Source organism: Chlorocebus sabaeus, chromosome 20 (genome assembly GCF_047675955.1).
Source record: "Chlorocebus sabaeus isolate Y175 chromosome 20, mChlSab1.0.hap1, whole genome shotgun sequence".
Lineage (NCBI taxonomy): Eukaryota > Metazoa > Chordata > Mammalia > Primates > Cercopithecidae > Chlorocebus > Chlorocebus sabaeus.
This window is the reverse complement of record NC_132923.1, coordinates 127197773-127213942: the sequence shown is the minus strand read 5'-3', so window position 1 is coordinate 127213942 and position 16170 is coordinate 127197773. Positions and strand designations below refer to the sequence as shown.

At 51.4% G+C, this 16170-nt stretch overlaps 1 protein-coding gene across 2 annotated transcripts in view; it reads left to right on the top strand.

Annotated features, from left to right (window-relative positions):
- Window positions 1-14499: 14499 nt before the first annotated feature.
- The window catches only part of PIK3CD (phosphatidylinositol-4,5-bisphosphate 3-kinase catalytic subunit delta), a 98099-nt gene continuing 96428 nt past the window's right edge, over window positions 14500-16170 (top strand). For both annotated transcript variants that reach the window (XM_073007854.1, XM_073007853.1), the window contains exon 1: window positions 14500-14689. The gene's annotated coding sequence lies outside the window, so the exon portion shown is untranslated. The remainder of the gene's footprint in view (window positions 14690-16170) is intronic.

Genomic DNA, 16170 nt, shown 5'->3' with positions numbered 1-16170 from the left:
TAAGCTAAGCAACTCCCTCTTGCCTTTAACCTCCAAACTGCCCTTGACTATTCCAGGGGTGTGGGCCAAGCTAATTTTGGGAGGAATTATAGTTTATGGTTTAACCTTAAAGCAAGGATGATAGTAATAACCTTTCCCAAAACTAAACCGGATTGTTAAGACTAATGAAAAGCTACAAGGTCAGGATTGTGAGAGGGGCCTGAATTCTGTAAAATGTAAGTGTAGTTATAAATGATTACCAGCCATTGTTCCAGGGCTCCTAAGATTTGCAATTTCTCCAGTTGTTCCTGTAAGTAACATCACTATTGTATAATTTAAGATAGGCCTTTTGTGATATCTTTTCAGACTTTTGTATTTCTGAAGACCAGATGACTCCACCCAGCCAGAGACTCAGGACTCAGCTGGTCCTGTGGCCCCTACCCAGAAGTGGACTCAGCAGAGGAGGACCAGGTTCCATACCCCTATGACTGCATTCCCAACCAATCAGCGGCACCCACCCTCTAGCCACCTGCCAAACTATCTTTTAAAAACCCTAGTCTCTGAATTTTCCAGGAGGGTAAATTGAGTAACAGCAAAACTCTGGTCTCCTATTTAACCAATTCTGTGTGAATTAGTCTTTCTTTTGCAATTTCTACCCCCAGCATTTTGTTTGTTTGTTTTGTTTTGTTTTGTTTTGAGACAGAGTCTTGCTCTGTCACCCAGGCTGGAGTAGAGTAGCACGATCTCAGCTCACTGCAACCTCCGTCTCCTGGGTTCAAGTGATTCTCTTGTTTCAGCCTCCCAAGTAGCTGGGATTACAGGCACCCACCACCATGCCCAGCTAATTTTCTGTGTCTTGATAAATCGGCTCTATCTGGGCAGTTACATGAGGGCCACTGGGGGTGTCCCAGGTGGCAGCTCCTCACCAGTCTCATGCTGGAAGACACTGGGGAAACTGGATCCATTGATCACTTTGCTTCCTCGGAACTGTTATGGGGAAGGTGCCTGTGCTACCCATACTCCATACTCAGACAGTCTGTGCGGTTTAAGACTCAGATAGGGGTCAGGGTATAGATCCTTCCCACTCCCTCAGTCTGGTGGTGCAGGGATGGGAATGGACATTTTCATCTTCATACCACAATTTTTTTTGTTGTTGAGATGGAGTCTCGCTCTGTCGCCCGCGCTGGAGTGCAGTGGCGTCACCTCAGCTGGCTGCAAGCTCCGCCTCCTGGGTTCACCTCATTCTCCTGCCTCAGCCTCCCGAGTAGCTGGGACTACAGGCGCCTGCCACCTCGCCCAGCTAATTTTTTGTATTTTTAGTAGAGATGGGGTTTCACCGTGTTAGCCAGGATGGTCTCAATCTCCTGACCTTGTGATCCACCTGCCTCAGCCTCCCAAAGTGCTGGGATTACAGGTGTGAGCCACCACGCCCAGCCTATATCATAATTTTTTTTAAGCAATGATGGGGTTGTGCCTCCACCCCTTCTGGCAAAATGAAAAGAATAAATAAGAGCCTGTCTGGACAGTGTTAACTTCCAGTCCCTTCTAGATTGGACTCTGGATGCATGTTCATCTTCTCTGATAGATAAAAATTCCCAGGGAGAGTTTTTATGACAATTAGCTTCCTTCTGGACAATCTACCTTTAATCAGATAAGAGAAATCCAGGAAAATCCCCTTTGTGCATTTGCTGTTTTCCAAATGCCTTCAGTTTGAAGTCATCATCATAGCAATGCGGCATATTTTGGGATGTTATTTCCTGGATTCCTTCAGCAGCCACCTGCTGTTGGGTATTTAGGCTTAATTAAAGTTGGCAAGGCATGCTCAGCTAGAGGCTCAGCTGCATGGGAGATGAGTTATAGGAAGTCCTATGTACGTAAGGGAAGCTCAGAACACTTTCATTGCACATTTTAAATAAATGCCTCTGGGCCAGGTGCAGTGGCTCACGCCTGTAATCCCAGCACTTTGGGAGGCCAAGGCAGGCCGATCACCTGAGGTCAGGAATTCGAGACCAGCCTGGCCAGCATGGCGAAACCCCATCTCTACTAAAAACACAAAACGTTAGCTGGGCTTTGTGGTGGGAGGCGCCTATAATCCCAGCTACTCGGAAGGCTGAGACACAAGAATGGCTTGAAGCCGAGACGGGGAGGTTGTGCAGTGAGCCAAGATCGCACCACTGCACTACAGCCTGGGCAACAGAGCAAGACTCTGTCTCAGAGATAAATGCATACATACATACCTCTGACCTGTGCCTTGGGATGGGGTCTTACCCCCTATACAAATGGCCTGGGTGTGAGAGAGCAGCAAGTCCTGATACAAGGATCCCTCTGGGTTCTTAGAATTTTTCTTTGAGACGAAGTCTAGTTCTGTCACCCAGGCTGGAGTGCAGTGCCATGATCTCAGCTCCCTGCAACTTCTGCCTCCTGGGTTCCAACGATTCTTCTGCCTCAGCCTCCCGAGTAGCTGGGATTACAGGTGCCCGCCACCATCACTGGCTAATTTTTGTATTTTTAGTAGAGACTGGGTTTCATCATGTTGGCCAGGTTGGTCTCGAACTCCTGACCTCGTGATCCATCCGCCTCGGTCTCTCGAAGTGCTGGGATTACAAGTGTGAGCCACCGCGCCCAACTGGGTTCTTAGAATTTTGACTTGTGAAAGAAAATAAAATTTGGAGACCTTCTAAATTTACTAGGGCAGAAGGGAATTAAGCCCTGGAGACTGATTCACATAGCATGTTTGTAACTCCTGCCCTTCTTAGATTGCAGATTAACTTTCTTCCTCATTGTTCTTGTTCTATAAATGACTAGGAGAGACCAGAGACCAGACCTCCTTCCCCTCCAATCACTGATCTTTGTTATAAATTAACTGCCTCCTCTATTGTCCTGTGCCTAACTCAGACCAGATGGTGCAAAGGTCTGTTACATCTTCAGTGTTAAGGTTAAAATATGCCTTTCCTGAAAGAAAAAGACCACCTCAACTAATCGGATTGCATTAAGCCTTATAGAGAAATATGTTGAAATTCTGTTAAGTGGCCCTAAACTTTAACTTTGTAAACAATCCCGAATTTCTACACTTCAGATCGAAACTGCCTTTGCAGAGATTACGACCGTGAGAGGAATCTATCATGGCTGACTCCATCTTGCTTCTAGCTTCCCAGGCTGGCTGTCCTCACTCAGTCCTGGGCGTGGGCCAAGCTAGCCTTGGGAGGAATTCAGTTTATAGTTTAACTTTGACGCAAGGATGATAATAGTCCCTCCCTACAACTGAGCCATCCTTGTTTTGGGGCTGAAACCGCCTTTGTAAGACTAATGAAAGGTCACAAGATTAAGATTATGGGAGGAGCCTGAATTTTGTTAAAATGTAGGCATAGTTGGCTGGGCGCAGTGGCTCACGCCTGTAATCTCAGCACTTTGGGAGGCCAAGGCAGGTGGATCATGAGGTCAGGAGTTCAAGACCAGCCTGGCCAACATGGTGAAACCCTGTCTCTACTAAAAAAAAAAAAAATTAGCCCAGTGTAGGCCGGGTGCGGTGGCTCACTCCTGTAATCCCAGCACTTTGGGAGGCGGATGCAGGTGGATCACGAGGTCAGGAGTTCAAGACCAGCCTGGCCAACACCGTGAAACCCCGTCTGTACTAAAAATACAAAAAAAAAGACCGGGCGCGGTGGTTCATGCCTGTAATCCCAGCACTTCGGGAGGCCGAGATGGGCGGATCACGAGGTCAGGAGATCAAGACCATCCTGGCTAACCCGGTGAAACCCTGTCTCTACTAAAAAATACAAAAAACTAGCCGGGCGTGGTGGCGGGCGCCTGTAGTCCCAGGTACTCAGGAGGCTGAGGCAGGAGAATGGCGTAAACCTGGGAGGCAGAGCTTGCAGTGAGCTGAGATCCGGCCACTGCACTCCAGCCGGGGCGACAGAGCAAGACTCATCTCAAAAAAAAAAAAAAAAAAAGAAAAAACAAAAAAGAAAAAAAATACAAAAAAAAAAAAAATTAGTCGGGCATGGTGGCAGGCACCTGTAATCCCAGCTACTTGGGAGACTGAGGCAGGAGAATTGCTTGAACCTGGGAGGCGGAGGTTGCAGTGAGCCGAGATCGCGTCACTGCACTCCAGCTCTGGGCAACAGAGCAAGACTGTCTCTAAAAAAAATTTCAGTGAACAAAAATTCTTGCTGGGCGCAGTGGCTCACACCTGTAATTCCAGCACTTTGGGAGGCCGAGGTGAGCAGATCACAAGGTCAGGAGTTTGACCAGCCTGACCAACATCGTGAATCCCTGTTCCTACTGAAAATACAAAAAATTAGCCAGGTGTGGTGGCAGGCACCTGTAATCCCAGCTACTCGGGAGGCTGAGGCAGGAGAATCGCTTGAACCCAGGAGGCGGAAGTTGCAGTGAGCTGAGATCATGCCACTGCACTCCAGCCTGGGCAACAGAGTGAGACTCCATCTCCAAAATGGAGGCATGGTTTCTGTAATTCCTTACTGCTCAGGAGTCATATGGTCAGAGGTCACAAGATCTGTGGCTTCCCCAGTTGCTTCGATAGATAACATCACTATTGTAGAACCTAGAACTAGTCTTTTGAGATGTTTTTCAGACTAATCCCCTCCAGACTCATGACTAATGACTCAACCAGTCCTCTAACCCCAGCTAGAGATAGATGGGCCATTTTCTACACCCTGTGGTTTTATCCCGAACCAATCGGCAGCATCCATCCCCGAGCCCCTGCCCACCAAACTGTCCTTGAAAACCCCCCTAACCTCCGAGCTTTGGGGAGACTGATTTCAATAGTAACTCCATCTTCCATGTAGCTGGCCTCGAATTATTAATAATTAAACTCTTTTTTTTTTGAGACGGAGTCTCACTGTTGCCCAGGTTGGAGTGCAATGGCACGATCCCAGCTCACTGCAGGCTCTGCCTCCTGGGTTCAAGCGATTCTCCTGCCTCAGCCTCTGGAGTAGCTAGGACTACAGGCACCCGCCACCACGCCCAGCTAATTTTGTATATTTAGTAGAGACGAGGTTTCACCACACTAGCCAGGCTGATCTCGAACTCCCAACCTCAGGTAATCTGCCCGCCTCCGTCTCCCAAAGTGCTGGGATTACAGGCATGAGCCACAGCACCCGGTCCTAAACTCTTTCTTTGCTGCAATACCATGGTTAATAAATTTGTATGCCTTTTTTCCTTTTTTTTTTTTTTTTTTTTGATACAGGGTCTCACTTATGTTGCCCGCGCTAGAGTGCAGTGGTTTTTCACAGGCATGACCACAGCACACTACAGCCTTAATCTCCCGGGCTCAGGTGACGCTGCTGCCTCGTCCTACCAAGAAGCCCTTTTCTCCTCTTCATCTGCCTTTTGTCACTTGATTTTCATCAAACCTTCAGAGATGGAAGGAGAAGTTTGCCCTGGGCCCCTATAGTTTTGGCACAGTAAGCAGGATTCCAAAACCACTCTGCTCTTCTGGAAGCTGTAGTCAAGGGAACCCAGGACCTGAGAAGCCAGCAGAAGGGTGAGAAATTCTTACCAGCCAGGCTACTGGCCTCTCTCTCTGCAGAGTATGGTTGAGCAGATGGTAAAAATTACTGTTTATCTCTTTTTCCTCTCCAAAATCTTGATTAATGAGAGAAAAAGATTTGTATGATTTAGTCTTGGTATAGCAACTCTGGTGTACTTTTTTTTTCCTCTTTTAAACGGAGTCCCGCTCTGTCACCCAGGCTGAAGTGCAATGGTGCGATCTTGGATCACTGCAACCTCCACCTCCCAGGTATAAGCAATTCCCCTGCCTCAGCCTCCTGAATAGCTGGGATCATGGGCTCCCGCTGCCAAGCTTGGCTAATTTTTGTATTTTTAGTAAAGACAGGTTTTGCCATGTTGGCCAGGCTGGTCTAGAACTCCTGACCTCAGGTGATCCACCCACCTAGGCCTCCCAAAGTGCTGGGATTACAGGCATGAGCCACTGCGCCTGGCTTGGTGGGCTTTTTGGTATGAATATTTATATTGTCTGATCCTTTTCTCCCCAGAAATAGTATTTTCCTCTGTCTTTGCCTTTCTGTCTTGTTCTGTCATAGACAAGGGCACCACAGGGTGGAACATAGACCTGAAACTCCTAGAAGTCCATTGTTCAAGCTGGCCCTGCATACTGGTCAGTTTTGCTGTTCTGACCAGGTCAGCTTCTATTTAGACAAATCTTGCTCGGGGTCCCCAAAATAAAAACCGGATAAGGTTCTGTGTTAGGCAGTCCTTTATTTATTTATTTATTTATTTATTTATTTATTTATTTATTTATTTTTGAGACGGAGTTTTGCTCTTGTCGCCCAGGCTGGAGTTCAGTGGTGCAATCTTGGCTCACTGCAATCTTTGCCTTCTGGTTTCAAGCGATTCTCCTGCCTCAGCCTCGCGAGTAGCTGGGATTACAGGCGCGTGCCAGCACGCCCAGCTAATTTTTGTATTTTTAGTAGAGACTGGGTTTCACCATGTTGGCCAGGCTGGTCTAGAACTCCTGACCTCAGGTAATCCACCCACCTCGGCCTCCCAAAGTGCTGGGATTAGAGGCATGAGCCACCGCGCCTGGCCCGCGCAGTTCTTGCATTACTATAAAGAAATACCTGAGACTGGGTAATTTATAAAGAAAAGAGGATTAATTGGCTCACGGTTCTGCAGGCTGTACAGGAAGCATGGTGCTGACATCCACCTGGCTTCTGGGAAGCCTCAGGGAGCCTTTACTCATGTAGAAGGCAAGGTGGGAGCAGGCACAGCACATGACAAGAGCAGACACGGGTGGGAGAAGGTGCCACACCCTTTCAAACAGCCAGATCTCGTGAGATATCACTCACTATCACAAGGACAGCACCAAGGAGATGACGCTAAACCATTTATGAGAAAACCACTCCATGATCCAATCACCTCCCATCAGGCGCCACCTCCAGCATTGGCAATTACAATCCAGCAGGAGACTTGGGGGGACAAAGAGCCAAACTATATCAGGTTCCCTCTTGTCTTGTTGTATGTCCTCGAGAGCTATGTGCTTGAGGGGGAGCACTCTCTCTTAGTCTTCATCATCCGGGGGGCATGATTTTGGGGTGACATCCAGTGTGCAATCTGAAAAGATTGGGAACCCCAAGACACACGAAATTTTAGGCAGGATACTCTCTGTTCTGAATCTGCCAAGCTCTCAGGGGAGTTTGAGGAAGTCCCATCTAAGCGGACTTTATCATCTCAACGCATGCTGCTTGGTTAGTCCCAGGAAAATCCAACCCCAAGAGGACCTACCCAGTATCACAGATTAATGCGCCTGTGACTGGCAGCACCCCAACATGTGTATAGAAGTACCTTATACACAAACACCATCCTTAACTGGCTGTGGCAACAAGAGTCTTTTGCCACCCAGGCACAGTGGCTCACGCCTGTAATCTCAGCACTTTGGGAGTCCAAGGCAGGTAGATCATGTGAGGTCAGGAGTTCAAGACCAGCCTGACCGACATGGTGAAACCCCGTCTCTACTAAAACTACAAAAAAATTAGCTGGGCGTGGTGGTGCACACCTGTAATCCCAGCTACTCGGGAGGCTGAGGCAGGAGGATCACTTGAACCCAGGAGGTGGAGGTTGCAGTGAGCCAAGATCATGCCATTACACTTCAGCCTGGGTGACAGAGCAAAAATCCTGAGACTGCCTCTTCTATGCCCATTCCAGAAAACACCCCCTGATTCTATGATAAAAACTTATGAATCCCAGCACTTTGGGAGGCTGAGGCAGGCAGATCACTTGAGGTCAGGAGTTCACGACCAGCCTGACCAACGTGGAGAAACCCCATCTCTACTAAAAATACAAAATTAGCTGGGCGTGGTGGCGCATGCTTGTAATCCCAGCTACTCGGGAGGCTGAAGCAGGAGAGTCGCTTGAACCCGGGAGGCGGAGGTTGCACTGAGCTGAGATCACGCCATTGCACTCCAGCCTGGCCAACAAAAGCAAAACTCCATCTCAAAAAAAAAACTTATTGTTAACCTGGAAAATTACGTCCTGGGCTTTCCATGAAGAGGTGGATTGGACTGAGTCACTATTAGAATAAATACATCATTGAAATTTTAATTATCTGTGGCTAAAAGATGGATATTTTTAAATTAGAAAGACTTCTATGTTTGAAAAATATTTTAGACCTCTCTCATTCCAAACAATTGCCTATTTGAATTTATGGGTGGCTGAAACTTTTTTTTTTTTTTGAGACAGGGTCTCCCTCTGTCTCCCAGGATGGAGTGCAGTGGCACAATCACAGCTCACTGCAGCCTTGAACTGCTGGGCTCAGGCGATCCTCCTACCTCAGCCTCCTGTGTAGCTGGGACTACAGGGGCATCCCACCACCCTCGACTTTTAAATTTTTTTTAGAAATGGGGGGTCTCACTATGTTGCCCAGGCTGATCTTGAACTTCTGGGCTCAAGCAATCCTCCTGCCTTGCCCTCTCAAAGTGCTGGGATTACAGGCGTGAGCCACCATGCCCAGCCCAAACTTTTTAGAAAACACACATAATAGCTGGGCGAGGTGGCTCATGCCTGTAATCCCAGCACTTTGGGAGGTCATGGTGGGTGGATCACTTGAGGTCAGGAGTTCAAGACCAGCCTGGCCAACATGCTGAAACCCTGTCTCTACTAAAATTACAAAAGTTAGCCGGGCATGGTGGCACATGCCTGTAATACCAGCTGCTAGGGAGGCTGAGGCATGAGAATCACTTGAACCCAGGAGGTGGAGGTTGCAATGAGCCTAGATCACCCCACTACATTCTAGCTTGAAAGACAGAGCAAGACTCTGTAAGAAAGAAAGAGAGAGAGAGAGAGAGAGAGAGAGAGAGAAAGAAAGAAAGAAAGAAAGAAAGAAAGAAAGAAAGAAAGAAAGAAAGAAAGAAAGAAAAAGAAAGAAGGAAGGAAGGAAGGAAGGAAGGAAAGAAAGAAAGAAAAAGAAAGAAAAGAAAGAAAGAAAGAAAGAAAGAAAGAAAGAAAGAAAGAAAGAAAGAAAGAGAAAGAAAGAAAGAGAGAGAAAAGAAAAGAAAAAAGAAAGAGGGAAAGAAATGAAAGAAAAAAGAACAAATAAAAAAAGAAAGAGAAAGAAAAGGAAAGAAAGAAAAAGAAAGAAAAAGTAAGAAAGAGAAAGAAAAAGGAAGGAAGGAAGGAAAGAAAGAGAAAGAGAGGAAGGAAAGAAGGGAGGGAGGGAAGGAAGGAAAGAAGCAAGCAAGCCAGCAAGCAAGGGTCAGTCTGGAGTTAGAAGGTTCAGTTGAATTGTTTGAGGTGACAAGGTAGGAGAAACTCACTCTACCAGGCTATGGACCCAGGTTCCCTGTCCTCTGCCTTCCCACCTATCACAGTAGCCGAACTGTCCATGCTTCCATCCCGGCCCACACCCCCCACCTCCCACCCACCCCCCACCCACCACACCTGATCCCAGTCTGCTCAAGGACCCGGATCCAGCAGCCGCCCCACTCCCTCCTCTCCCTCTTCTTCCTCCTCACCGGTTTTCTTTTTCCTAGATTATTCCCACCATCAGCTTGCAAACAGGTGGCCATTTTTCCTCCCATCTGGAGATAACTTTCTTTAGGACATATGTCTTCATTGAACATTTTGTTTGTTTGTTGGGGTTTTTTTTTTTTTTTTTTGAGTTTGAGATTTTTCTCTTTTTATTTATTTTAGGGACAGGGTCTTACTCTGTTGCCCAGGCTGAAGTGCAATGGCATAATCAGCTCACTGCCTCAAACTCCTGGGCTCAAGCAATCCTCCCGCCTCAGCCTCCTAAGTAGCTAGGACCACAGGTGCGCACCACCACACCTAGTTTTTAAAATATTTTGTAGAGACAGGGTCTTGCTATGTTGCCCAGACTGGTCTTAAACTCTTGACCTCAAGCGATCCTCCCAGCTAAGCCTCCCAAAGGGCAGGGATTACAGGCATCAGCCACTGTGCCAGGCCACAAAATTTTTCTTTTTTTGAGATGGAGTCTTGCTCTGTCACCCAGGCTAGAGTAGAGTGGCATGATTTTGGCTCACTGCCACCTCCGCCTCCTAGGTTCAAGTGATTCTCCTGCCTCAGCCTCCCAAGAAGCTGGGATTACAGGCATGTGCCCCCACACCTGACTAATTTTTGCATTTTTAGTAGGGACAGGGTTTTACCATGTTGGCCAGGATGGTCTCAAACTCCTGATCTCGGGCAGTCTGCCCACCTTGGCCTCCCAAGGTGCTGGGATTACAGGCGTGAGCCACCACGCCAGGCAGATTTTTCAAAATGTAATATCACGTTGAGGGACAGCTCTCCCTCTTTGCCTTTCATTTCTTTCCTTCACTTCCTTAGAAATTCAGTCCAGAAGGCACTGGGGGAGCGGCAAGCCATGCAGCGGCCCCCCTGGGTGGCCAGGTATGGCCATCAGACCCCTAGCCAGGTGAGGGTGGAAGTCACCCGGGAGGACGACCTGCTGGGAGGTAACAGAGCCTGGCAGGGGTGGAAAGGAGGTGAGTCAGAGTGGAGTGAGAAAGGCAATTTGTGGGGTGTGGGAGCCCAAGTGGGATGAGGGGGCACCTGGGACCTGGCACTGGTGACCAAGGGCCCTACCCCACTTTACTCTTCTCCATGGCGCTTACACCACGCAAGGTGTTAAGAATGTACTTGTCTGTTTATGTATCATCAGCCCCTCCCATCCACCCACTAGAAGATCCTCCAGGGCAGGGACTTGGTCACTGCTGTATTCTCAGGGATACTGGTGGCATTTGGTAAAGTGCAAAATGAATGGGTGTAACCTGTAGCCCCGTCCCTTGACCATCTCAGACAGTGAGACTTGGCAACACCTGCATGAGGTGGCAGGCAAGAGAGAGAAGTGAACCCTGTTGGGGGTTTCTGCTTTGACCACAGAGGAAAGAGGGGGACAGCTTTCACTGAAGCAGAAAGGAAGAGTGAGCCAGGGGTGGGTGGGGAGTCGGATTCGGGCAGATTCCATTTCCAGGGACCTGCAAGTGCCTGGTGGGGACGCCCCCTAGGCTGCTGGAGAGAGGGTCTGGGGCACAGGGCCGCAGAGCTGGGTAGGGAGGAGGGGAAGGTCAGCACCAGGCTGAGCTGCCAGTACCAAGGCTGCAGCAGGCAGCTCTAGAACAATCTCCTACTTGCAATGCAGGAATTAAGAAAGGAGGCCGGGCGCGGTGGCGCATAGCTGTAATCTCAGCACTTTGGTAGGCCAAGGCGGGGGCGGATCACCTGGGGTCAGAAGTTCAAGACCAGCCTGGCCAACATGGTGAAACCCCATCTCTACTAAAAATACATTTAGCTAGGTGTGGTGGTGCACGCCTGTAATCCCAGCTACTCGGGAGGCTGAGGATCGCTTGAACCCAGGAGATGGAGGTTGCAGTGAGCCGAGATCGCACCATTGCACTCCAGCTTGGGCTACAGAGCGAGACTCCGTCTCAAAAACAAAACAAAACAAAAAAAGGAATGGGAGGTTTGGAGGGACACAAAACACAGTTTCAACAAAATGAGCTTTGCTGACTCAGTACCTGCCAGGGTTTACGCTCATTTCCCCATCCCTGGAGGAAGCGAGCAGGAGAGAAAGTGAATTCCGCGTTTCCCGTCCCGAGAATGCGGCGGAAACCACGCGGCGCCGCCGAGCGGGCAGCAGGGGGAGCCGCTGAGCCGGGGGCTGAGGGTTGCAGGCGGCCGTGGCCTTGGCCAGGCATCGCCACCAGGTGGCGCCGCGCGCTTTCCGTGCGCCCAACCCGGAGGCCGCGAGGTCGGGGAGTGGATGCCCCGGGGAGAAGCGCGGCTGGGCGGCCTAAGGCTCCCGGCACCCGGGCTCCGTCGCGGCCTCCTTGCCTCCTGCAGGGGTGGCGGCAGCACAGAGGTGTGCACCTCCACAGCGGGCCCCACACCCGCGGAGACTGAAAGCTGTGCACGAGGCTGCGAGCAGGAGCATCCAACAGGCTAGGGTTTGAATCCCTGGGCAGCTGCCTGCACGAAGGCGCGCGGCCTCGCCTCTCTCCACCTCAGACTTCGCCTGTGCAATGGGAGCATGACACTGATCTCACAGGGCGGCTGTAAGGATTAAATTAGGTGACAGTAGTGGTGGTGATGGTGATAACGTGTACAGAGTTCTCGTCCAGGTCTGGCGAGGTTCAGGGCACTTCACAGATATTAACTCATGATTCTAGTTCCCTGTGATGCTGGGATGGCTGAGGAGCAGGGGCTGAGTCTCCTGCACAAAGGGAAGGGCGGCCAGGCCTCTCTTATCGTGGCCACCTTCCCCGCTGGCCCTGGGTGCTGTTGGTGCTGAGGGATGACTGCTGCCCAAAGGCAGTAGAGAGAGGAGGCACCTTCGATGCTGAAGGCCGGAGGGCCTCTTGTTTCTTGTCAGCCTACGGTGACAGGGAGCAGAGGCTGCGGGTGGCAGAGCCCCACTGTCGATCGGAGAACAGTGGAGGAACCACGGAGGCAGACAGCACCTCCCGCAGGAGCCGGGGGGTTGAGGCTGCAGTGAGCTGAGATCGTGCCACTGCAATCCAGCCTGGGCAACAGAGAGAGACGCCTGTAATCCTAGCACTTTGGGAGGCTGAGACCAGTGGATCACCTGAGGTCCCGAGTTTTAGATCAGCCTGGCCAACATGGTGAAACCCTGTCTCTACGAAAAAATACAAAAATTAGCCGTGTGTGGTGGCGCATTCCTGTAACTCCAGCTACTCGGGAGGCTGAGGCAGGAGAATGGCTTTAACCCCGGAGGTGGAGGTTGCAGTGAGCCAAGATCGCGCCACTGCGCTCCAGCCTGGGTGACAGAGTGAGACTCAGTCTCAAAAAGAAAGAAAGAAAAATATTCTTCTTTTAGAGCAGAAACATTCAGTCTCACAAAGCCCAAAGATGCCGTTCTAAAATATACTAGAAGGATAGCTCAAACACTCACAGTTTCTGGGGTTCACTGTGTCAGGCTCAGTTATAAGCAGTTTTACGTATACGAATTATTTATTTCCAACAACAATTCTAAAAGTTGAGCACTGGCCTCTGCTGTGGTCTAAGCAGCCCCAGAGCCTTCTGGGAAAGGCACCCCTGCCGTGGACGGAGGATGGGTGTGTGGTGGGTGAGTGGAGGCCACAGCTCAGCTCTGAGGTTTCAGCCTCAGTGACCAGGCGGAGTGCCTTCCTTGCCTTCCTCACACGGAGGTGGCCCAGAGTTGGTGGCCCCGGTGAGATTGGTTGGAGGTGTGTTGAGTTTGAGGGCTCCGTGGAATGTTGGGGGATTTCCAGAGGCAGCTGGAGGGGAAGAGGTGGTGGCCAGGGTGGACGAGTGGGTGGTGAAGGAGAGATGAGCTGTGGTCAAGACCAGGGTGACACTGGGCAGTAAGGGTGATCCCGAGGACTCAGATTCCCCAGGGCCATCGGAAGCAAAAGGTTGGGCGGTGGGAACTCCATGGGAGGGTCCCCAGAAGCCCCTGTTTACCCTCTGTGGTCTGTCCTGGGGTGGGGCAGGCAGGGCGAGGGGGCTTCATGACCCAAGTGAGGGGTGGGCCTGGGTGGGGAGTATTTTCAGCGTGTTCTCTCCCCACTGTCACCCCAGTGAGGCCACCTGAGGTCACCTCTTCCCTGGGGGGTCTCGGGCCACTGGCGCCTCTAAGGCCTGGGGCTGCTGTGAGTTTCAGCCCTGGGAGGAAAGGGTGAGTCTGAACTTACTTGAAGTTCTGAGTCCTGGGGCTTCAGGGCCACACCTACCTGAGTTTGTGCTGGGGGTTGGTGCCCTCCCTCCGTGGTTGTCAGCAGGGTGCCTTCTCCCCAGGCTCCTTCTCCTCTTCTCCAAGAAAGAGGTCGGGGCACCTGTCCTCCCAGCTCACATATTCCACCAACCCCCAGGGGAGGACGGTCCTCAGTAGCTGACCCTCTCCCGTTTCTTACCACCAGCCGAGAATGAGGATGTGCTGAGAAGCCAGAAACAGCAGTCCCTGCCCCCCATCCCCACCCACCGCGCTCAGAGGCCTAGAACAAAAACATCCCACAAATAGAAATCAAAGCCTGAGAAAGAATCAAGGAGCCGTGACCCCGCCGTGGGAAAGGCTGTGTGACCTTGGCCAAGTCACTTCACTTCTCTGAGTGCACCTGCCTGTCTGTAAAATGGGGTAATGGTCTCAACCTTGGGGAGCTGCTGGGAGAAGGTGAGCTAAGATGTCAGAGGCCGGGTGCAGGTGTGAAGCTCAGTCTAAAAACAAAGCCCCTCGCAGCAGGGTCCTCGCCGGACTCCCCGCTTGCCCTGGGCTCCCCCGCCCCCGCAGTCAGACCGGGACTGCCCCTGACCACTTTCCCGTAAGGCTGCGGTGGACGGGCTGCCACACTTGTCTGGGGAGCGCTTCTGCAGTCTTGCTCTCCACTTCCTGTTTTTCTCCCCAACGAATTTTGCGCCATTACTCTTTCATGGGGTGAGGGGCGAGTGGGGGCGGAGGTGGAGGCCTGCCTGGGAAGGAAGCCCTGGGGTCGGAGGCGCCCCGGACGCCACGAGGTTGTGAGAGGAGTGTGCTTTGCACTCTGCAGGCTCCAGCTCAGAGTAGCTGAGGATGCTAAGGAGGCTGGGGGCTGGCCCACGGGGGGAGCAGAGGAGTCCTCAGTGCGGTCCTCACTCTGGAAACAGCATTTTTACCTAGGCTTGAGAATGACTCCAGGGATGGACTGATCCAGGCTGGACCCACATCTGTCTGGTGATACCAGGGGCAGAGGGACCACTCTGACAGGTGAGTCCAGCCTCCCTACTCCCCGGAGGCCGTCAGGCCTTGGAACATGGACTGCAGGGTCACTCGGCATCAGGCCTCTCCTTGAAGGGTGTGAAAGGGCTGTTCCTGCACTGGCTGGGATGTGGACACTTGTCCTTTCTCTTCCTCGGCTACAGCCCCCTGGCCCCTGGGCAAAGCATCACCTTGCCCCTTCATGACATCACTCTTGTATTCCTTCATGACTGACGACCCCCTCTGGGTGCCAAACAGGGAGGCAGCCCAGGAGCCAGTCCAGATCCATGCAGCGTCCCTGCTCCCAGGAGCAGCTGAGTGAATAGGCAATCACGGTTGAGTAGGCGGAGTGCTGGGAGGGGGATGATACAGCCTGGAGTATGAGGAAGGGCTCCTCGAGGCAAGGGGGCCAAGGCAGGTAACATCTGTGCAGGGCCCGAATTCTACCGAGTAGTTAGCAGAGAAAGTGCGTGTGTGTGTGTGTGTGTGTGTGTGTGTGTGTGTGTGCGCGCGCGCAGGACAGGGCAGAAGGAAGTGTGGGGAAGGGCACTCCAGGTAAAGGGAACAGCATGTGCAAAGGCCCAGAGTCAGACAGCAAGCCTGGGATGTTCTGGAGCTACAAGTCCCGGTTCTTGGCCCAGCAGGGAGGGCAGAGAGGGGAAGTCATAAGAGGTGACCCTGGGAGGCTGGCTGGGTTGGCTCCATTCAGATGATTGGTCACCCAATTGTTCGAAAGCTATAGCCTCACCCTGTACCCCGGGACAGAATTCATGCCCCAGCCTCAGCTCAGAAACCAGCTCCCTTTTGCTCAAGCAGGAAAGGGGACTAACTTTACCGCAGAGATGCAGGGTGCTCTTATCAGGCCCAGAGCTGCAGACAGCCCAGGGACACTTCTCAGCACCACTCACCTGTCTGCCCCCGTCTACCTATCTGCATCACACCTGCCAAGGTGCTACATCCTGGACCCCTTCACCCAAAGAGAACCATGTGTGGTCTCAAGCCCACCTCCCTGGAAAGGACTTGATCAGCCTGTGTTGGATCCAGGCCTCCCTTCCAGTCCGTTCAGCTAGCTGGTGGTCAAGTGTGAACACTAAGCATCTGTCCTCATGGGTACATGACAAAGGGTTACCAAAAGGAGGTCAGACCGGCCAGGCACAGTGGCTCATGCCTGTAATCCCAGCACTTCGGGAGGCCAAGACAGGCAGATCACTTGAGGCCAGGAGTTCAAGACTAGCCTGGGCAAATAGTGAAACCCCATCTCTACTAAAAATACAAAAAGTTAGCTGGGCGTGGTGGCAGATGCCTGTAATCCCAGCTGCTCAGTAGGCTGAGGCAGGAGAATTACTTGAACCCTGGAGGTGGTGGTTGCAGTGAGCTGAGATCGTGCCACTGCACTCCAGCCTGGGTGACAGTGTGGGTGACAGAGAAAGACCCCAACTCAAAAAAAAAAAAAAAGGGACGGGGGCAAGTTGGCCTAATGGCCTAAAGGC